Source organism: Lissotriton helveticus, chromosome 7, assembly GCF_964261635.1.
Source record: "Lissotriton helveticus chromosome 7, aLisHel1.1, whole genome shotgun sequence".
Taxonomy (NCBI): Eukaryota; Metazoa; Chordata; class Amphibia; order Caudata; family Salamandridae; genus Lissotriton; species Lissotriton helveticus.
In genome coordinates, this window is record NC_136068.1 from 102,397,716 (window position 1) to 102,422,066 (window position 24,351).

At 44.9% G+C, this 24,351-nt stretch overlaps 1 protein-coding gene and 1 long non-coding RNA gene across 8 annotated transcripts in view; both read left to right on the plus strand.

The window, feature by feature from the left end:
- DIDO1 (death inducer-obliterator 1) overlaps positions 1-24,351 on the plus strand; it is a 337,891-nt gene that overhangs the window by 191,791 nt on the left and 121,749 nt on the right. The window lies entirely within an intron of this gene.
- On the plus strand, positions 7,542-18,590 carry LOC144768167 (uncharacterized). Its single transcript, XR_013598489.1, has 3 exons — positions 7,542-8,093; positions 8,165-13,117; positions 17,776-18,590. It is a non-coding gene; the product is annotated as an uncharacterized LOC144768167 (long non-coding RNA).

Here is a 24,351-nt window from a genome sequence, read left to right on the forward strand (position 1 = left end):
TCAGAAGTAGCTGTACCGGAACAGGGTGTTGATCCAAACAGATAACACCACAACCATGTTAACAAGAAAGGAGGAACACACTCAGTAGCGCTATCAAAGCTAGCACAGTAGATCTGGACATGGGCCATTCCACTGGGATAGACCTACTAGCAATACACCTACCAAGGAAGGACAATGTGGAAGCAGACCGGCTCAGCAGACAGATGTCAGCATCCCACGAATGGGAGATCAACCAGCAGGAAGTAGAGAAAATATTCCACAGTTTGGGAACACTGCAAATAGACCTATGTGCAACACACCAGAATGCAAAATGCCAACATTTTGCATCCAGACCACCGGTCTCAAGGGAGTGCGCTATGGATAAGTTGGTCAGAGACATTTGCATACGCTTTTCCCCGGATACCCCTGATCCACAGGGTACTCAACAAATGCAGGATCAGTAACATGACGCTAATTCTGATAGCACCTCTGTGGGCCAGACAGTCCTGGTTCTCACAAATAGTAGAAATGGCACAGGAACCAGCACACAGGTACCCAAAAAGAAGAGACCTGTTAACAATGCAGAGCGGAAAGGTACTGCACCCAGAGCCAGAGAGCCTCCACCTAGCAGCATGGCTCCTGAAGACCTAGAATTTGCACACCTCAAACTACCAGCAAGTACCATGGCAGTACTCAGAGAAGCGAGGAGACCGACCACAAGAAGTGCTACATAGCTAAATGGAAAAGGTTCTCCCAGTGGTGCATCAAGGAGAAACTACAACAGAAGATCACAAGGGAATCCGCAGTACTAAAATACTTAACACACCTGCTACAAAGCAAACTATGCTACACATCCCTAAGGGTGCATTTAGCAGCAATAGTGGCTTACACGAGGGGAGAAGCAGGGAAGAGTCTCTTCACCTCCCAAGTTGTGAAGAGATTTCTGGAAGGAGCTAAAAGAATCGCACTCCCAAACAGGATGGCAGCCCTACCTACAAATACACAGCGACCGGATTGTATGAGAACAGACCCACACTTCATGCCAAAGGTGGTGTCTTGATTCCACATTACCAAACAATCCAGATACCGAGTTTTTCCCAAAAACCTACAAGCACAAAAAGGGCTCTGCACTCACTGGACGCCAGAAGGGCTGTCATGCACTATAAAGAAAGGACAAAAGACTGCAGGAAAACAAAATAGTTCTTTGTATCCTTTGCCAGCAGTTTTTTGGGACGGCCAGTCACTAAAAACACCATTGGACGATGGATTGCACAAGCAATTCAACTCTGCCTCAAGCGGGCATGACAACAGTTACAAGGAGCAACTCACTCCTAGTAAGAAAGAAGCAACAATTGCGTTTCTAGCAAACACCTATTCAAGAGATTTGCCAAGCTGCAACATGGTCTTCAGTGCACACATTCACTAAACACTACTGTGTGGGTGTGCAGATTAATAAGGACTAAGCTAATAAGCTACTAAGTCTATGCACAGCAGAGTGATTCCAGAAAGATTCACGCTGCAAAACGTATAGTTTCTTACCGGTCGGTGTAGTTTTGCAGCTTAAAGATTTTCTGGATTCACTAGTGATCCCACCCTCCTCCGCCAGAAAGAGGAGACAAGAGGATTAGATTGCAATCATAACTAAATGGATTAACAAAGGAAGAGAACACAAGACAAGAAAAAAGAGTGAAGATGGCAACCAAAAGTGGGAGCTTCTGCCGGAAGCGCGTAGACGTCACGAAGGACACCGAATGGTGGGATGTCTAAGTCCACCTGGGCCACAAAAAGAAAAGAAATACGATGATTCCGGACCCAACCACTAGATGGCGGGATAATGCACCGCATAGTGAAACCAGAAAGTCTTCAAGCTGCAAAACTAAACCGTCAGGTAAACTATACGTTTTCAATCGCTACTGGAGGCAGATGACACAGCAAGTTGGCGGATGTGTACAGGAAAGACTTTACTAAAGGCCTCCGGCTTTAAACAGGAGGGCCAGGCCTCCATCATTTTCACTGAGGAGAACCTGTTCTCCTCAGCTGTGGATGACCCCTAGAGAAGATGAAAAAAGGCAGAGACACAGCCAATGCCTTGCATTTTAAGGATGACTTGAAAAGAGGCATGATGCCCACGAGGCTATTTCCAGGAAAGGACTGTTTCCACCATACACCCCCACAAGCCATTACTGCACAAGACCAAAAATACCAAAGCCAGCCCTTTCGGGTGAGAGCGGTGGGAGTAGCCAACCCTCCAGATAGTCAGCGTTAACCTTTACGCGACTATCGAAAGACTCCTAACAACGAACACCAGCAAGGGGCAAATTGAGGGCATTTCTCCAGCAGTAGGTAAATCATCTCCGGCAAGTGTTTTTTTATTTTTATTTATTAGAATCCATCAAGGATACTGCATAGATTTAGAAGACTGACCACCAAATGTAAAGCCGTAAAAGAGTCTTTACAAAGGACAAGAACTAAACTTGCTACAACAGGAGTTAAAAACATTTGCAGAAATAAACTGAGGGAGGTTCCAGCAAAAGAATGCAACCAAGGAGTGAACTCTACTTCCTAGTCCCCGAATTGGACTTGACTGTAAGGCCGATCGTACTCCTCATATTCTTGAACAAGTTAAAAAACCAAACACAATTCAAGATTACCGCACTGCAGGAGGCCTTACGCCCCTGAGGGAAGGGGTCTAAATGGCAACCATAAACGACACGGATGTTTACTTTAACATTCTCATAAACTGGCACAAGAAATACCTCAGGTTTGTGGTAAAAATATACACATTACTAGCTCAAAGTGCCCCTTTTGAGGATTAAGTTGGCACTGAGGATTTTGACAAAATACCTCGCAGTTGTGGAAGCTCACTTGAGATATTGGGATGGATACATAAGTATTCTACCTAAATGACTGATTGGTAAAGGCAAGCTCAAGGGGGAAATGCAAAGATTGGATACAGACGCTAATCCAAACATTACTAAAACTGAATTTCTGTCTAGATATGTGGAAATTCTCCCGACTTCCAGAGACAGAACGTCTTCCTTGACGTCTTCCTTGGGCCTGCCCTGAACTCAAAATAAGTGAGGGTGTTCCCATGCAAAAGAGTCTTTGTAGTGAGACAGAAGGAACAGTGTCACAATGAGAACATTGATGAAACTGTTGGGAATGAATGCTTCATGTATCCCAATGATCCCTTTTGCAAGGCTTCACATGTGACCAGTCCAAGAATGGCTCCAAAGCCAACGGTCACAGACTACGATGGACTGGGAGGGTCTGGTGATTGTCAAGACCCACCCACCCACCCACCCAACCCCTTGCTGCACTGCACACAGCAAACTAAGCATCAGGGCAGTGGTACTGTTAGAAATGCTCCAACACACAACCGTCTTGTCAAAACAAAAGAAGGTATTCCTAGCATGAAAGGCCCTCAACATGCATGTCAGGAGATAAAATGTGCAAATATACGCACAGAACACAACAGTGATCTACTTAATCAAAAGAAGGAACTAAATCCTAGGCCCACCGAGATAGCACAGTAGACATGGAATTGATTTATAGAAAGAGATAACCTGTACAGTCCGCTGCAAGACTGGCTGGTGTACACAAGGGGCTCTTCACAAGAGGGCACACCAGAAATAGACTTGTTTGCAACAAATCCTTAAACTTTGTGTCCATATATCACACCACATGTCCCTGTGGAAGCTCTTATTATAGATTAGTCAAAAGATCTTTGCATACACTTTTTTCATGGATACAAACTAACACCCAGTAGTGATAAAACATGTGCAAACAGACATTGATCCTAGCTTTGCAGTGGGCCAGACAGACTTGATTCTCATATCTGTTGGAAATAGCAAGGGTTGGGGTAATGAAACTACCAATACCCCAAGACTCCCTAACAATCCAAGAGTGATACATTTTACCCAGAACCCAGCAGCTGCCGTCTAGCAGTGTGGCTCAGAAGTACGAAGAGTTTGGACCTATGGCAAAGATGCATCGGAAGCCCTGCGAGAAGTCGGGGGGCCAGAAATGCAAGTGCGAAATAACCAACCGCACAGGTTCATCCACTGGTGCAGGAAATAAACGGTAACCCTACCTAACAAAAGACCCAGCAGTGGTCAGATATTTAACCCACCTATTGCCTGAGAAACTCCATAAAGGTACATCTTGGAGCCGTAGTTGCATACACTAGAGGCACCACATTGAAATGTTTATTCACACCTGCAGTCATTAAAAGGTTCCTAGACTGAGCGAGACGAATAACACCACCAGTGTCACCAGCCACAGCTGTGTGAAATCCGAATCTGGTCCTCACACAGCTTGTGAAGGCACTCAAGCATTCACAGTACAAGAACCATACCTGCAAATACACATGGGCAGGGTGGTTATGAGAACAAACATTGACTTCTTATCCAAGGTGATAACCTACTTTCATGCAAGTTAAAGTACAACTGACATTTTCAGCTGTCAAAAACACGCAGAAAGAGCACTAGACACATTGGATGTCAGGTGAGCAATTATGTACTACTACGTGTACTCCTTTGTCTCTTTCCCACCTGCAAGTATAGCATGCCGATTACCATGAAAAACATAGCAAGATTGATAGTTGTATGTTAGTTGGTATGTCCTCAAGGACTATAGCAGCACTGCACAATGGAGACCAATACCTTGTGCAGCATGCATAGATGTAGTACAGTGGCTACCTAAACTAACTGTCCAACCATACACTCACAACTTTTAACACGGGTACAGTTCATACATGTCTCAGGCATGAAGGCAAACGATCTAATAAAATGCAAGCAGTATTTCAATCTCCCGGAGCGTCAACTGCCACATCCTGATAAAGACTGATTTTCAGTAGGAATGCACTGACACATCAGCACTGGCTATGAATGCACTGAAATACCAGCACTGGCTGTAGTAGCTGTTGGCAGACATCAACTTGTGAGTTACTAAAAGTTTGAAGTGCAGTTACCAATTGTAGTTGTGAACTCATGCCTCCAGTGTTCTGCCTTCAACTCCATATTTGTTGAAGCTTATCTGCCTTTAACTCAATATTTGTTGAAGCTTATCCGTGAGCAGTTTGACAGTGAGCCATGGGAAGCAGTTGTCTATTTATTAGCACGTGGCCCGTTACAATACAAACCGCATTTTAAGCACAGAGAATCTGAACTGCTTCCTGCTTGAAGACTGGCAGTAACCTAGAAAGGTGTCTCCATGAGTGCGCAGAAATACTAGACCTAGCTAGACCAGCTGATGGCAGACAGTTTCTCCCTTTCTGTGTTGGTGAAAATATTATGAACTGGAATTAACACCGTGCAATGGGAAAATATGCCGATATGAAAGAAGCTTGCTCCTTCTGCCCCTGTAATGAAAGCAAAGGACCCCATTTGTGAGAACTGAGTAGACCTTGTCTAGGGGTTCTGGTAGGCAGTTCCCCAAGGGGTGCATGTAGAAGGCAGGTGCCTGTGACTACAAAATTCGCTGCCAACACTACATTGCTTGGGTATAGAGGGCAGTAACTACATCTGGATGTTGGGTAAATAGTGGTAAATCCTGTGGGCTTACGTGATTGTTGAGTTCACTGGCGGTAAAATAAAAATGACTATACTTAAAACTAACACTGGCATCGCTGCACAGTGTCAAAAAGCAGTGTAATGGAGTTTGACACCAAAAAGGTGCAACTTTTAGAAGGAATGTGGTAGTGGTGATCAAATGATGTAGTTCAGCAGGGTGGATGGCCCAAGAAGAGCGGATCCCCCAAAACATAAATTGGAACCAATGGATCAGGGAGACTGCAGTTGGGGGTGTGGTTCAGTAACTGTCTGGAAAGGATAAACTGAAGTGTCCAGAAAGAATAACCGGAAAAGTCTGAGACTAAAGACATTTAGAACAGTTATCTTGAATTGATGTGTCCGAGAAGAAAAGCTTACTTGCTTTACCTTCTGTGGCAGGAAGCAAAGGACAATTTATTGCAACTACTATGCCAATTTCGGAAGTGGTGAGGGTACTAAACCAAGAGAAGCTTTCTTCCTAACGCAACTGTTCATTACATTGACTCTGGGGAGACAATTTAGACATCGGTCGCAAGCTACAAGCTTTCCCATATTCAGAGAATCTAGGACTATTTTGTGAATCTCAATATAGCTGATCGCGGAAACTGCAGGAGTGAGGCAGAGCTTGGTGGTTGTAACCAAGTAGAACCTGCTCACAAGAAAACTAAGTGGAAAACAGGATCCATGTTAATTGACCACACAAACCGTACTTCGTATCTTAATTTTGCAGAATAGTCTGCCCTCTTCAATTCACAAATGCAGTCCTTTCCTTAGCAAAAGGTTAACTTAAACTTGAAAGGGAGCAAAACGCAATCAGACTTGCAGGTGACTATATCACATGGGCAGTCATACATCAATCTTTAACACCGAAAGTAGAAAGTGCCTCCAGAATTACTATTTAAGCCTTGAAGCGTGCAGTATTGGGAGGTGGCAGGGTAGTAGTTATCCAGACATGTGGAGCGTTGATTGGAATACTGATAAGCGCTAGATAATTACTAGGGTTACTACTGGGGACAGTAATTATTCCTGGGATTTAATAGGATTGTTTGAATGTGCACTTGACTGAATTTGAGGTTTGTAAAATGTAACACATTTTCACTTTAAATGTTCATTGCATCTAAATGATTGTTCTTGTGTTGTCATTTTAGCATTTCGCCAGGAAATGCAGTTCACTAATGGGTGCGAGCCTGTCAAATGATTACTGTGGTGGGGTCCAGAAACCAAAGTCCACCCTAATTGAGTAGCTACCAGTTGAGCTGGATTGTATTACTTCCAGCATTTACATTCTTGAATATGTGGCTATATCACAAATTCTTCCGTGAGAAAGTAAAGGGACAGCTGTAAACCTCACGTGAGGTTGTTTAGGAAATTTCTCCACCTCGTTGGCACAGTCTCCAGCAAAATTAGGAATTGAGCATTGCACTGGTGGGATTGATTTTAGTGCAGGTAACAACTCTACAATGATCAGAAGCCAAGCAATGCTCAAACAGTAATGGCATGACAGTAGGATCTGTCAGGGCTGACCTGTATTTTGAGTGAGTAATTGGAAACCAATTAGAGAGGAGGGACAATACCAGTATTGGCTGAGAAAATCTCAAAGCATATTGAGGCTGTGCAACACTTGGTCGACTGATGAATTTGCACCCTAAACTACACTGTTTCCCAGGAACACTGCGAGTACTCTAAAAGTGAGTCAACTTATTCACATATTCTAGGGTTAATTGAAGCGAACAGCATTCTTTATGAATGGATTCAACACTGAGCACTTTATGATTACATCCCTTCCAAACTACATATTAGAAGCTGGTTGCACATGCCACCAAGAATAATACGCTGTATTTCTGAAAAGGTATGGGGGAAAAAAAAATAACTAACCAACTAATATCCAACTCGCAGTGAACAGAATGCCTGTTTCCTATATCCACTGACGAATTCCAGCAGAGAACAGGCACCTTCCTCTGCATTGCCACGGCTACACCCTGTGCTTGCTGTAAAACAAATGATTTGTCTTTAAGAACTAATACTTCTTGCCCTGGACAGAATTTCATTCTGATAGCTGTGTGATTCAGGATTAGGGTTTCCTGAATAAACCTGCACATAGGCCTAGCACAACACAACGTGGAACCTGGACTTTTACGGACCAAAGTCCATCGATGAAGTATCCAAGTTTAGCATCCAGCGTGTTATCTGAAAAATCTAGAACCAATACATGAAAGCTGCTGAAACTGTCCTTCTGGTGAATCCTTAACCCAACCTAATTTTTAGCCATTCTGAAATCTTCCCTGGAAAATGCATTCCGCTTATTGCTTTGCATTTGATAGCTTTCTGTTTGCTGGCCTTGTTTGTTTTAGGTTGTCCAGCTTGAGTTTTTCCCTACCGTGCAGCATAGCTTGTTTATTCTTCCACTGTTCGCTCTCTGTAAACAGGCCGTTCAATCTCGTTCACATTTGCTGTGCATTCATAGACCGAGGTCAAATGTCAGGCTTTGTCTTCTGAGGGAGCTTGATGTTTTCTTTTCTTTCTCGGACTTTAAAGTGTGAGGATTTATGTAATAATCTTGCTGTGAAAAGAAAGGGTTTCTTCTAGCACACAACAAAATGTAAGTGTCTAAATGAACTGTGCAGACCTTTCAGAATATATCTGATTTAGGAAAGCACAAATGAAGCACATTTTTTTTGTAATTCTGGAGTGTGGTGGAAACAAATATGTTCATTGCCTCCTAACAAATCAATACACGTTTCCGCACATTGTTTGTGCAAATTTAATGGTAATTTCAATTTAAAAAAATGTGTTGCCTACTGGCAAGGCGCTACCCCGCCATGTATCCTCCACTCTACAACACTAGTCCGCTTCATTCTACACCGAACTATGACATGGTACTCCAAAACACTCCACGATACTCTAATCAACTCTGATGCTCCACTCTGCAACACGCCACTCCACACCCAAGGCTACTATGAGCTGCTGTCAATTTAGTGGCCAGTATTCTGACTAGCTAGTCTAGTTCTGATGTATTTTTCAAAATCTAAATCCCTGCAAGGCCTTCTCGAGGTTGTTTCTGGTACTTATGGCAAGTACATTCTTAAACCGTTTGAGGAATGTATTTAGTTAATGTATGTAGCGGCATTTTTAAGTACTTTGTACTGCGGGGTGTATAAAATGGTTAGAATGCGGCTATCATCTCAGAAGCAGATAAGCGGTATTGGAAATGCAAGCTGCTGAGGCTATGGTGTAAATTTTCACGCCATCTAGCGGCTCTGTCCCGAATTTCAGTTTGTTTTTCTGAAACGATCAACGCTTTTTGGCCGCCGTCCTCGTGTGTGAAAGTTGACTCAAGTTACATCAGCTATTTGTGTTTCTAGTTAGGGTTGCTGGCACCGACCCGACCTCCATGATAACGTCATAGAACATGTTTTACCCGTCGGGGCACCAGAACAACTAGGGAAAGACAACTCCGGGGATTTGCTTGGTAGCTGCTACTCCGTTTTTTTTGTTTTTTTTTGCGTATGGGCTTGCCTGTAGTTAAAATTCAAGTTTTTTGGTTTACCATAATTTAGCGCTAGCAAGCCAGTTGTTGCACATTTAACAAGTATGCTGCATGCCTTCTTACTTTTTTGATTGCATTGTTGCAACGGATTGAATAAGCTAAGAGTCTGAACCAATACAGTGAAACTTGTGTCTTCCCTAAGCAGAGCCAGTATTTATGTAACTTATAACTTATGTAGCTGCATGAAAGTCTGAAATATACTGGCCTAAAAAAAGTATCTATTGGCTTAAAAGCTGGCAAATAGCAATGGAGGGCCATTACCTTAAAATACACTCCACAGCCAAAGTTCTCCCCAGAGCCAAGCCCTCCTGCACTAACTAGTTGGCGCTTTCTGCCTTCGGCCCATGTACTACCCAAAGTTAGCAGTTTGGGTTACCAGAGAATCTCTTTATAAACTTTCACTGAAAAGGGATCCCGGTCCTCCCAACTGGGCCTACAGACTATCATATCACAAGTTCTTGACTCGACCCTTCCAGACTGCAGTTGGACATACCATCATTTACTCCGTCCTAATTTCCAATCTGAAGCAAGTACACTTGTAAAATTTCGACCCTCGGTGTCTCTACCTGGAAATATATAAACAAAATCATATCAACTACTCTAAAGTGGAGTCATCCAGAGTTCTTACATCTGTGGGTTAAGTAATTGCCTAAATGAACCACACTGTATGTACTGGAAGCAGTAAGTACAATCCTGGGCAATCCTTGCCCTTTCTGACACCACCAGCCTCGCCGCCACCATTGTTTGTAGTGTACCCATAGTGTACAGCTCTAGAAGGAAAGTCGTACATTTTTTACTTTTACATCTTTTAGTTGGGCCCTTTGTGAGGTCTGCTTTCCAAACTGGTCATAGAGTTGACCACTAATAAGAGCATCATTCTAAACGAGGCAGAAGAATTGAGATGTTAACTTGCATCTTCCTTCCTCAAAATAAATAGTGGTAAAGTTACAATGCTAACCTTGAGGAGTGTTAGTGCCCTTTTTAAAGCACTGCGCTCGTTGCGGTATATTAATGACCATCACCAAATTATAAGAGTTTTCTATCATTTGCAACCTCCCCATGTCCGTCTTCTGATTAGCAGCTCAAACCACAAAGCCCGTATGCTTTTCTGGTTAAGAGTGACTATTATTCCGATACCCATGATATTATACTGCTGTGGGAAAAACACTTGTGATCATTTAGTGTGGCTTGGTCAGGGTACTGAAAGATGAGATGCATTGTCATATGAATGTCACCTTTGCTAGTCTCAGGTATGTAAAGTCTGGCTATTAAGAACAGTCTCCTACTTCATCAACATGGATTGATTTATTGATGGTGTGAATGTTTTCATGAGTTTTACCTGCATTGATAATCCACTTTGCCGATGTGAATGTTTATGTATGAGGTTTAAAATCTCATGTTTTTAGCTATAATGGATTATAGTCTTCATAGTGTTTAACTCAACAGTGGATAACGGTTACTGATTAAAAGCAAAATTACATTTCCACAGTGAACTTTGCAACTCTTTGTGAAATCTGTTTTTGTGACGTTGCCTCTTAAGTCGCACAACTCCGGGAGTGCAGCATGACCATAAATAAACAGCTTGAACCCAGGAGGAACAAACTATGGCAACCTTTTCTCTTTTTCCTTTCAAAGAATATAAAAGAAATTGGTCCGCTGAACGGGTCATAGACGCTTTATTTGCTGTCCACCAAAGAAAGTGTTTTGGCATGTTCAAGTAGTGCATGGTATTCATTAGATATGTAACGCCTGTACTAGTGCCTGCAGCCGAATTTTGGACTGTTATGTAAGTCCTGTCAGAAGTGCATAGTTTTGATAGTCACAAATCGCTGGAATCAATTGTAGTAGAATCAAAGCTGTTCTGTGCTATATATACACTACCTGGCCGAAACTTACTGTATACACAATTAAACTGGTCCAGCTGATTTGAGGTTGCATATGCGTACAATTTAAAAAAGGTAATTTCTTATTTTTATGTTGAGCAATGACATCCAGGTTGATTGTAATAGGTCAACCTCACTAGTCCCACATCTTGTCTCCTAAAGCGAAAACCAGACACCCCAGCAGTGGAAAGAGTTGGAGTGGGGCATATTCATGGAATTCTCCTTGGCTTCACAAATCATATTGGGCACCACAATGCCACTCACTCAAAATCTCACCAAACCGAAATACTTTCAAAATTGCAGTTATTAAAAAAATTTACATTTTCAAACCCTACATGAAGCCACTTACCACTCATTCGGATTGTTCAACTTCTCCTGATTCCAAAATCTGTCTCACCTCTCGGAGAAAAGTGAGGTCCATGAGGATTACAGACACATTTTATTCTAGTCTCACTTATGCACAGGGTTGGGAGTAGACCACAGAGCAGTCTCCCATTCTTTCAGCAAAGCTGCTGGAAGTCCCCGAGTAGTACTTTTTACCAGTTGCACAAAATGTTTTGCAGCTCCCAGTGGCAGTTGCGGTTTTCCCCTTGCCCTTTTGGGTGGAATATTCCTGCTACAGTTAAAGGGTCAGTAGAAAGTGAAGCTATAACTGACGAAATTATGGATCTTTGCACTTCACAAAGTGTAAAATTGTCCATACTTCACTGCAGCAGTTTACTTCACCAACTCCAAATAGCAGGAAACCTAAGTACTGACTGAGAGACTGCACTTGGACACATGGAGTACTCCAAGTCAGATGCTATAGACCACCAGATCGGTAACTTTTAAGGTTATAGGTTCCTACAGTCCTTGAGCAAAGTCGAAGCCTACGAGAACCCACAGCTGTCTGGTTTGCTAAAGACATTGTGGGGACATTCATAATGCATTTAGTCAGTTGTGTACCATTGGCTTTGTGGTTTGTAACTCACATTTTCTGGCTTTCTATTTGCTTGCTTTATTTGTTCTAGACTGTTCAGCGTGAGTTTGTCCCTCACAAGGAGCAATGCCTTTTCACTTTACTTCTCCTTATATTCTTACATGAGTGCTCCTTTCTGTAAACTGGCCTAATAATCTTGTTCTTATCTAGTCACATTTGCTGTGCATTCAAAGACAAAGGTCAAATGTCCGGATCTGTCATTGAGGGACCTTCGTATTTACTTTTCTTTCTCTGATTTCAAAGTGAGAAGATTTATGTGACAATCTTGCTTGATACTGGGGTAGGAAAGCGTTTTTTTCTAGCACACATTTAAATGAACTTTGCAAGTATTTAAGAATATATCAAAATTAGGAAAGAACACAAACACATTTTTGTAAATTCTGGAGTGGGTTGGAAACATACAATATTCTAATTAAAACATCAAAACACAAAGTGATGCCATTTCCAAACATTATCACTTGTGTGCTGTATAGGTTTTAGTGAAACTGTCAGTGCAAATGTAGTGGTAATTTCAATTGAAAATGTGTTAATAGCTGTGTGCTACTACACCATGCATGCTCCACTCTGTCACACCACTGCATTCTGCGCTCTACGCTGCTCTGTCGCCACTCTAATCTATGCCAGTGCACTCAATGCCACTTTACTTACTGCATTCTACACCACTACATGACCGATATTTCTTTCATCACTGAATCCTGGCTAAATGACTCCTGTTACCTGATCCTTGACCTACTTGTCCCTCCTTGCCTTCTCCATCATCAGATAAGAGGGTGGATCGCCCGAGGGTGGCATAGCCATTATCCACAAGAACAACATCCTCATGACAGAACTAAACACCCTTACTTTACCCCACATTTCAACTTATCAGCACAAACATAAAAACAATAAACCTATGAAATGCCACCTCCTTTATCACCCTCCAGGCAACTCCTTTGGCTTTGGAGAACACCTATTTGATCTGATAACATACTGCTCACTATCCAATGACAACTTATTCCTAGGTGATTTCAACTTAAACTGGAATGACGAGAATGCCACAGATATCCAATCCATAACAGAGCTCCTGCTCAGTAACAACCTCATCCAGCACTGCAAAGGTCAAACATACACCAGAAGCGCAACCGTAGATGCCATCATGGCACTCAGAGAAGTAGTAAGCATCAATAACATCCTTCAGGTTGACTGGGCAGACCATAACATCTTTGTTAAAATACCCCTCACACACCAAAAGGGCCCTTGGTGTCATGCTTCATCATCGGGGTCTTCCCGTCCCGCTGCGGGGCGGGGCAGTGCTGCGACAAGCGGATACGCTGGAGCACCTTTTAGATGGAGGTGCTATGTGTTGGGAGTGAGTGTCAGTGGGGTCAGGGGTGATATCTGGTGTGAGTTAAATACCTGGCCTAGTGGAAAAAAGAATTTTATTAAACACTGGCTGGTATTATTAAAAAGAAAAAGTGAAACGGAGAGATAGAGCAGGTTAATGGGCTCTCTCTCCTAAGTGGGTCAACATGTTTCGAGGCACGGGGCCTCTTCGTCAGGACCTAGGGGAGATCCGCCTGTCACTCACTAATGTATTCTCCACATAGGTAGAAAAAAAGTGTATGTACAAAAAAGTGAAAAAAGGACTATGTGAGTAACTACCAATTAATAATTACAGCACATATATGCTACCACACTAATAATGTAGTATGCCTGCAAAAATAAGAGTAAAAGATTAAAAATGCGCCGATCCCAAAGTGCGCTTAACTCTAAATTACCTGTAAGGAAAAATGAGAAACACACACAGAAATATTTTCAAGTAGGGGATCCAGTGTAAACATTGAGGATTCTTGAAGAGTTCCTTCAGCACACACATAGTCAGTCACACACAGGGTAGGTAACATACATAGGTTCTGCGTAGCCAGAGGTTATAGATATGGAAATGCATACTTATCAATAGGGGGATCAATGCCTCATGAGCCAGCATAAGACTGAAGGGTATGATGTGGTGTCAGCTGCAAAGAAGGAAAAATGGATATACTGTAATCCTGCCTTAGAGGTGGTATAAGGTAACTCAAATAGGTTGAGTAGGAATACAGGCTTAGACCTCCTCGGGACGGCTATGCCGTACTTACTGTGCCCCTAGCACGATTGTGCTTCCTCCTTCGTCCGCGGCTTCCGTGGATATGAAGGGGGTAGTGGGCGGCGTGTTTATATACTCAATGGTAATTGGATAATTGATCCATTAAACTTGGCGGGAAGTTCGCCGGGTATGTGTGGCCAGCAAGGGAAATACGGGGGCGGCCATGTTAGAAGGTTAGATATAGCCAATAGATATTGGTTCCTCGGCTGTGGTACTTGTTGAATAACAATCGTGGGTACTTTCCTGGAGTCTAGAGCTAGTTAAAGTTGAAAAATTAGCCAGACCGGGAGGAAAACACCGCAGCGGCGCCCGGCGCTCTGCGGTCGGTCACTGCGCATGCGCCGGAGTTAGCACACTTCCGCGCATGCGCGTAGGGTAGTCACTGAAGGTGGTGCGCATGCGCACCGTGATTCCCTATTTGTGATCCTTGCTTTCACCAGCGCTGCTCAGATTGGACCAGCACACAAGAAATCTGGACAGTATCATGACTATTTGCGTTGGTATACACACAGACTATCAATATTGATAAGTATACTGGAGTTGAAAAGTGCGTTTTATATGCAGCCTCGAGGAGTTTGAGTTAGGGGGAGGTTCTTTTGAGAAATTGGAGGAGGGGATGTTTACCAAATATTATGACATGGTCCCATATATGTACACCTTTCAGGAATCAGGTTGGCTGGAAGGGGTGAGAATATATATGGGGAACTTGTAATGTAGTAGGTCTATGTTGCAGGGGCCATTCTTACAAACAGATAGAGTTTTCTTCTATACATATAAAACAGTAAAGAGTCCATTTTTGGAGACCGAGGTGTCTGCATTGTCACAAAGTACAACACGCCTCACGTGTGCAGTTGAGACCATGGGATGTCATCGTTCAGGCCAGTGCGATGTTACCCCAAACCCAGGTGGATATGGGGCGTCCTTATGAATTTTGGGTATAGTGTAAAAGTACGGTACTTTTGGTTTGTCTTGGGTTAGGAACTCACTCTCCTTTCTGGTCAGCCAATCGTGTGCTCTCGCTTCCTCAATCATTATCTGGATCGAGATCCTCACTTCCTCTGTGGGATCTTCTCTTAATACCTGGTAATTTCGTGCATCATTCAGCAGTTTTTTGCATTCCCTATCGTAGTTACTGTATGTCTGTACAACCGTTGCCCCGCCCTTGTCCAGATCCACGCCCCATTTGCGTTACCACCTACAACACCAACTCCAACCAGATCACGAAAATCGTGAACAAACATTGGAGGGTTTTATCCTGTGGCCAACTGGATTTTCCTAAACCAATGTTTGCACATAGGAGGGGAATGAACCTAAAAGATCTCCTGGTACACACAAGACCGAGATCAACAGGTGTAACTGAACCCCCCAGAGTCGCAGGGATTAGTGGACACCACCCCTGTGGTTCTTGTGTATCCTGCCAGTACACAAAGAAGAGTAAGAGTATCACCTTTTCTAACCACTCTACATGGGAGCAGCGTGCTTTCACGAATTGCAACAGTCGCAATGTGGTGTACTTGATCACCTGTCCGTGTAACAAGGAGTATGTAGGGATGACCAGCAGACCCGTGAAAATTCGCATGGGAGAACACCGCAGCAATGTACGCTGCAACAGGACATCTACAAAAATGTCTGCCCATTTTGCCACTGTGGGACACAGTGTCCATGACCTAAAGTGGACTGTTATTGAGATCTTCCCCAATGATAGAGAGCTTCTATCAAAAGAACAACGTTGGGTGTTCCGTTTGGGGTCACATCGCACTGGCCTGAACGATGACATCCCATGGTCTCAACTGCACACGTGAGGCGTGTTGTACTTTGTGACAATGCAGACACCTCTGTCTCCAAAAATGGACTCTTTACTGTTTTATATGTATAGAAGAAAACTCTATCTGTTTGTAAGAATGGCCCCTGCAACATAGACCTACTACATTACAAGTTCCCCATATATATTCTCACCCCTTCCAGCCAACCTGATTCCTGAAAGGTGTACATATATGGGACCGTGTCATAATATTTGGTAAACATCCCCTCCTCCAATTTCTCAAAAGAACCTCCCCCTAACTCAAACTCCTCGAGGCTGCATATAAAACGCACTTTTCAACTCCAGTATACTTATCAATATTGATAGTCTGTGTGTATACCAACGCAAATAGTCATGATACTGTCCAGATTTCTTGTGTGCTGGTCCAATCTGAGCAGCGCTGGTGAAAGCAAGGATCACAAATAGGGAATCACGGTGCGCATGCGCACCACCTTCAGTGACTACCCTACGCGCATGCGCGGAAGTGTGCTAACTCCGGTGCATGAGCAGTGACCGACCGCAGAGCGCCGGGCGCCGCTGCGGTGTTTTCCTCCCGGTCTGGCTAATTTTTCAACTTTAACTAGCTCTAGACTCCAGGAAAGTACCCACGATTGTTATTCAACAAGTACCACAGCCGAGGAACCAATATCTATTGGCTATATCTAACCTTCTAACATGGCCGCCCCCGTATTTCCCTTGCTGGCCACACATACCCGGCGAACTTCCCGCCAAGTTTAATGGATCAATTATCCAATTACCATTGAGTATATAAACACGCCGCCCACTACCCCCTTCATATCCACGGAAGCCGCGGACGAAGGAGGAAGCACAATCGTGCTAGGGGCACAGTAAGTACGGCATAGCCGTCCCGAGGAGGTCTAAGCCTGTATTCCTACTCAACCTATTTGAGTTACCTTATACCACCTCTAAGGCAGAATTACAGTATATCCATTTTTCCTTCTTTGCAGCTGACACCCCATCATACCCTTCAGTCTTATGCTGGCTCATGAGGCATTGAGCCCCCTATTGATAAGTATGCATTTCCATATCTATAACCTCTGGCTACGCAGAACCTATGTATGTTACCTACCCTGTGTGTGACTGACTATGTGTGTATTGAAGGAACTCTTCAAGAATCCTCAATGTTTACACTGGATCCCCTACTTGAAAATATTTCTGTGTGTGTTTCTCATTTTTCCTTACAGGTAATTTAGAGTTAAGCGCACTTTGGGATCGGCGCATTTTTAATCTTTTACTCTTATTTTTGCAGGCATACTACATTATTAGTGTGGTAGCATATATGTGCTGTAATTATTAATTGGTAGTTACTCACATAGTCCTTTTTTCACTTTTTTGTACATACACTTTTTTTCTACCTATGTGGAGAATACATTAGTGAGTGACAGGGGGATCTCCCCTAGGTCCTGACGAAGAGGCCCCGTGCCTCGAAACATGTTGACCCACTTAGGAGAGAGAGCCCATTAACCTGCTCTATCTCTCCGTTTCACTTTTTCTTTTTAATAATACCAGCCAGTGTTTAATAAAATTATTTTTTCCACTAGGCCAGGTATTTTTTAACTCACACCAGATATCACCCCTGACGCCACTGACACTCACTCCCAACACATAGCACCTCCATCTAAAAGGTGCTCCAGCGTATCCGCTTGTCGCAGCACTGCCCCGCCCCGCAGCGGGACGGGAAGACCCCGATGATGAAGCATGACACCAAGGGCCCTTTTGGTGTGTGAGGGGTATTTTAACAAAGATGTTGTATTCCAATGACACCTGGATACACATCCACCCATTGTGAGGTGGCCCTTTCTGATTAACCTAAAACCCTGACAAGAGGAGGACGTGCCCACCTCGGTGCCCACCGGCATCACCTCTTCACTCCCCCCTTTGATTTCCTTAGTTTGACTGGGCAGACCACCTCATCACCCTGTTCCACTGCAGTCAAGTGGAACAACTCAAACTCCCCCCCCCCCCCCCCTTGCATTCAAAAGAGCAGGCAAAGGTCCTGCAACTTAAGTCAGATACCCCTCTGATCTGGAAAACAAAATGTCACTACTTCCCCCTCCTACTGACTTCTTCTCTACACATGATCCTAATCCCCACTATAACTCTACAGTGTCTTCCATCCTAGACCAACTAGTGCCCCAGAAACGTAAAAAAAATCAGACTCTCCCTCAAATGCCTGGTTAAACACTGACCTCCACTTAAAGAAGAAAACTGACGCTGGAGAATAAACCCCTCCTCCATCAACCTCCAACAACTCCGAATAGAACGCAGACCATATAAAAACACATTATATAAGAAAAAGCTGCATTCTTCCTCAAAGCGCTTGATAAAGCAAAAATCCGCCCGAAGAACTTTTCTGTATCATTAAATAAACCTCAAAATCAGCTAAACCGAATCCCCAAGTCTCCAAAGAACAATGTGACATATTTTTGAAATTCTTAATGACTATCTAAAAGATCGAACTCTCCTTAAAACCCCCAGCCGCCGCCTCCCACTGGAAACTGCCCCCTCCTAATTTAGGAAAATGAGACTCCGCTCGCCAAACTTCCAAGAGGTGGCCACCCACCCTGACCCCTCTGGATGCAATATATACCCAGTATCCCCCTCAACTCCGCTCAAGAGCTGGAGGAGGTTCAACTTGCTCACTGAGGAAGAAATATCAAAGATGATGGCAAATTGCAAGCTCACCTCCCACCTAGCAGATCCTCTTCTGGCCTCCCTAGTGAAGAGCCTCAACCACTCCCTAGCATCCCTCTGTACGAAGATAATGAATTGCTCCCTGTACAATGGGTTAATGCCCGACTGCCTCTAACTAGGTCGTCACTCCTTTGCTAAAGAAACCAGGTTCTGACCCAAACGCAGTCCCATCTGGAACCTTTTTCCTGCCTAAAATACTTGGGAAATGGGTCCTCTCCCAACTCAACCAAAACGTCGACTCCAACAATCTTCTGGACTCTTTCCAATCAGGTTTTAGAAACGGATGTAGCACAGAAACAGCGCTACATAACATAGCAGATGAAATTCACAAGTCGCTGGATTCTGATAAATGCTGCCTACTCGTGCGCCTTGACCGATCAGCGGCCTTCGACTTGGTCGATCACAAGATTCTTCTTGAATCCCTTCAAAAGCGCATTGTAGTGAACGGCCTGGACTTGAAATGGTTGACCTCATACCTTAATAATCGCTCCCAAAAAAATCTAAATAAACAATTCGACCTCTGACACATCCACCATAACCATTGGTGTCCTCCAAGTTTCAGTCCTATCACCTACCCTCCAATATTTACATGGAACCCCTCACCACTATACTGAAACAAGCTAATGTACTCTACCACCCCTATGCAGTCGACACCCAACTACCTAGAAGTTTCTTCACTAGAAGACTTACGACGAGTGAACTGATTCTCAAAACCACCTGAAACTCAACCAAGATAAGACTGCTCCTAGCCAAAAATGGACAGACAACACAAATCCAAGAGTGGCTGATGCTCTGAATTGTAAATTGATGCTATCACTCTGTCAAATCTCTGGGGATCACACTGGACCCAAATCTGAGCATGAACCAACACATAAACACAGCCAAGAGTTCATTCTACAACCTAAAACTCTTACACAAAATCAAACCCTTCCTCCCCCCTGAACAACCTAAAAACCACCACACAAGCGATGTTACGGTCTTAACTGGACTGCGGAAATACCATTCTCACTGGCACTGCAAAGTCGTACCTAGCCCCCTTAAGAGCCACACTAAATGCAGCAGCAAGGATGGTCACTAAAGTAAAAAGGCCCGATCACATCTCCCCATCCCTACAAAATCTCAAGTGGCTCCCGATAGAAGCCCGCTGCAGCTTCAAAACAGTCTGCCTCATGCAAAAAGTCGTCCTCAATAGAAAACCAGCCTACCTTGCGTCCAAACTATGAAAAGCAGGCCAGTCAAGAAATCTAAAGCACCAATACTATTTCTCTTCCCACTGCAAATCACAAACATAAATCCTTTGCACGTGCCTTTTCGGGCAATGCTCTCAAAATCTGGAACTCCCACCCCGTCCAGTCCAGATCAGGACGGAACCCCCTCCTATATAAAAAAAAATGTAAATCCAGTACATGTATAGCGCATGAATCGCCCCTGAAGGGGTCTTTCGGCGCTGGGGGCTGTTGGGAAGATTAAGTGAGCTATTGCCCAGAGTCGCATGGTGCTGGGCAGACTCCTGCCGCCTGGAATCGAACCGTGATCTCCAGCGTCAGTCGCCCGGGCCACAGCGCCACACCTCTCACCGTGAGCTTCAAAAGCCAACTAAAAGATCTTCTCAACCGACCTTAACCCTCCGGTCTCTATCACCTAGCCTACTACTTACTTTAGGCTTGCTCCTCTCCAAAACTTATATGACCCAACGCTGAACAACTCTGATTTCTGCAATTCATGTTTTCCTAACCGTTTCAATAATGTCTGTAAAGCGCTCTGATACCCCCGGATCTTACCAGCGCTATATAAAACTCAATAAATAAATCATGCCATTTTACTGTGCACAACTCTACGCCATTCTGCAGCACTGCACTCTACGCCAATACACTATGCCAATGGACTCAACTCTGTACCACGGAGCTCCTATGCCCTTGCACTCTATGCCATGCCACTGTGCACCACTCAAATCTACTCTGCACCACTTTACGCCATTGCACTGCACGCCACTGCCCTCTACCCTGCACCAATCCATGCCACGTCGTTCTACTCCCTGGCAATCTACTCTACGCCACTCTGCCACTTAGCACCACTCCACTCTGCGCCCCTCAACTCTAATCTAGTGCACGTGATACCTCTGTTCTCTACGTCACTGTACCCTACTGCATTCTATGCCAATGCTCATCTACGTCACTGCACTTTGTGCCACTCTACAATACTGCAGTCTTCAACACTGAACTCTTTCCCTCTCTGCACTCTATTCCAGTGCACTCTTCTTCCCTCTACTCTTCATCGCTGCACTGCATCACTCCACTCTAGGCCACTCTACTTTGCACCTCTGCACAATACGCTACTCTGCATTACTAAACTCCATGCTAATGCACTCTACTCTGCATTACTGTACTCTATATCACTCCATGCCGCTGCATTCTACATCATTACTCTACACCACTGAGCTCTGTATTACTCTACACTACGCAGTTGCATTGTACATCACTACTCTGAACTCTGCATGTTCGACTCTGCACTCTACTATGCACCACTAATCTATGCCACTGCACTATACAAATCTCTGTGCCAGTGTCTTCAACATGAATCCATTCCACACCATTGTACTTTACTCTGTGCCAATACACTCCGCGCCACTCCACTTTATGCGACTGCACTGTACAGCGATGCACTCGACACTACGCTAGACCACTGCACTCTACAACACTGAACTCTTACCTACTCTACACAGATGCATTCTATTACTTTGCACCACTCTACATCACTTCATTCTATGGCACTGCATTATACAGAACTATATTTTACTTTGTACCATTCTATGCCACTTTACTCTGTACTACTCTACTCCACTGTATACCACTCTATTCAACTCAGATCTGCTGTACTATACTCTGCACCAATACACTCCACTATTCAACACTCTAATCTACGCCACTACATTCTATGATGCCGCACTCTGCACCAGTATACTCTGCAACTCTCTACACGAGTGCACTTTACAACACCAACACATGACACTATGCCACTCAACAACACACTACTCTTTGCATTGCCACTCTACCACGCTCCACACCACTCTCCTCTACGTCACTAACTTTCAGCCATGGAACATAAGCCACACTGGTGTACAACATGGCTAAAACACATTGGCAAAGCCAATAGCTCTTGCATAGGTGCAACCCATTGACTTTGCCAATGCTTGTTAGATTTTGAAAGGCTTCTTTTCCGATTTAGGCTTACATCTTTCGGAGATGTCTTTAGAAGGGGTCAAAACAAAGAAATGGAGTCTAGTTAAGTTTCACCCAATGCAGGTAGGTGAATGATCTATTGGACAAAGGGAATGGGCTGAAAACCTCCCCCCACCCTGCAGATAGTATTTGCCCAGATGTTTATGAATGGTGTAAATGCAGGTAGGCCTATTCAAGATGCACATCCCCAGTTCAGACACAAAGGAGGATGTCTTTTGGTAGAGTACATAGACACCATTCTAACCATGATCTACACTTTTTACTCTCATCCCATACGTGATAAAGGCAAGAAATGCACTTGAGGGCTGAAAAAAACGTTAACGCAGAAACACAATAGGCTGTCACCACATGTGGTATGCTTAAACAGGTCTGGTCCACTTTGACTGTAATCAAGCTGTCATTACTTCAGACACCTTGTTGCTTAGTGGCTACTCTTGTTCAGAAGATGGCTATACTTGGGGTGCCCCCTGATATCAGAACAAAGCTTATGCTGGCTGTAGGAAAGTGCCCCTTTTTGCATGGTTTAACCTCCCCACACACACACTTTTTTGACTGATATGATGCACTTTGAGTGTGCACTGGGTCCCTGCCAATCAGGTTCCCGTATTCTTTCCCAAAACTGTATATTTGTTTCCACAATTGGCACGACTCTGGCCCAGTGGTACGAAGGGCCTTGTGACCATTGAGGGTCTCTAAGGGCTGCAGCATTTATTGTGCCACCCACAGAGACCCCTCACCTAACACATCTCATACTGCCATTGCAGACTGTGTTTGGTGCAGATAAAACTTAAGAGTCAAAATGGCACACATCCCTATGTGCCATGCCTACAACCACTGCCCGTGGCATAGGTAAGTCACCCCTCTAGCAGGCCTCGCAGCCCTAAGGCAGTGTGCACTATACCACAGGTGAGGGTATAGACTCTGTAGGGCAGTGGTTCCCAAACTTTTTTAACCTGTGGCTCCCTTAACCTAATTGGCAGTTGGCCGTGGCTCCCCACCATTTTTTTACCGGTGGACGGGTGGGGGTTGTATGCACTACCTCGGGAATACTTCCTGTTGGCATCCTAAATTAATTGGGATGGCAGAGCCCACTGGTCTAATTATTTTCAACTTTCATACATGTAAGGCGAGTCTGGCTGTTAGTTGTAACAAATAAATGCAATAGCCAAGGGTCATCGGTGGATGCTACAGATATGGGGATATGAAGGGAGGAATAAAAGAAATGAAGGTGTGCAGCAGGAGTGGTCACAAGCAAGATGAACAGAGTAGGGCCAGGAATTGCTGGAAGAGGGCTGGAGCAAACAAACCAACGGTACAGCTTTAATTCTAATAGAAGGCAAGTTATTGACTGCAGCTGGAGAAGCGGAGTCATGAATTACAGAACTGCTAGCAGACCAGCTGAAGCAAGAGATGCAACAGGAATGCAGCAATAGACCATGCAGCTGGAGGAACTCCACTAAAACTATAGTAGGGTTTCAGCAATGAGTGTATCTGAAAGAAACCGGTTAGTATTAGATTCCATACCTTAGAATACCCCCAGGCGTTAGACTGGATCCGGAAACTTTTGCGTAGCAGTACCCTTGCGCATCGGTAGGCGTAGATTGCGGCTCGGCGTCCGTCGTTTGCGCCGGGATGACGTCGCCGGAGTACTTAGACGCCGCCCTCGCGCGCTGACGTCAGTTCTTATTTTTTCAGTGCCAGCAAGCGCCGATCCGGGAACAGTGGTACCTTTAGTCACTTTTTGACGAAACTTTTCGATCTCTTTTGATAATTTTTCGAAGTCTAACGACTCAGACGGTGCCGGTAGGGATGCCCGGGTTCAAGCCCTGTGTCGACTGCAACCGACTGATGTCGGTTACCGACCCCCATCGCCGGTTTCTTCATTGCCTGGGGCCTGACCACGATGACAAGTCGTGCCCCGACTGCCGGGCCTCGTCGTCGAAGGCTAGGCGGGAGCGGTCCCGCAAGCGCCTCGAGCTCTGGCAGTCGGCCCCGCGCCGTTCGAGGTCCCGATCCGGAAGGAGGTCGAGGGACCGGTCGCGGGGCCATCATGGCTCGGAGGATCAACACCACTCCTTGAGCTCCAAGTCCTCAGGTAAGAGGCACAAGAAGTCGAAGAGACGACATCGCTCTTCCGACTCTCCCCCCCCTCCCCGACACGGCTGGGGGATCCGGTGACCCCGCCTACGCGGCTCCGCTGGAGACGCAGGTGTCGCGGCCTGCTCTATACCCGCCGGTCCCAGGGCAGAACGCGACGCCAGGGGAGATTGAAGCCTTCCTCATGAGGTCGCTCACTCCTCCGTCTGGTTCCGCGGCCCGACTGGGAGCCCAAACGGGCCGGGGTCTTCGGCCCCGGTGCCGTCGGCGAATTCCGTCCCTACGACGCAGGGTCCCGCTGGGTCCGGATCCGGGTTGTCACTGGTCGACCTTACGACTGCGCCGGCTCCTAGGGTGTTATCCCTGGCGCCGTCCACGGACGACGCCGTCCCCACTCGCCCCCCCCCCCTCGGTCCGCCGCTGAAGCGGCGTCGCTC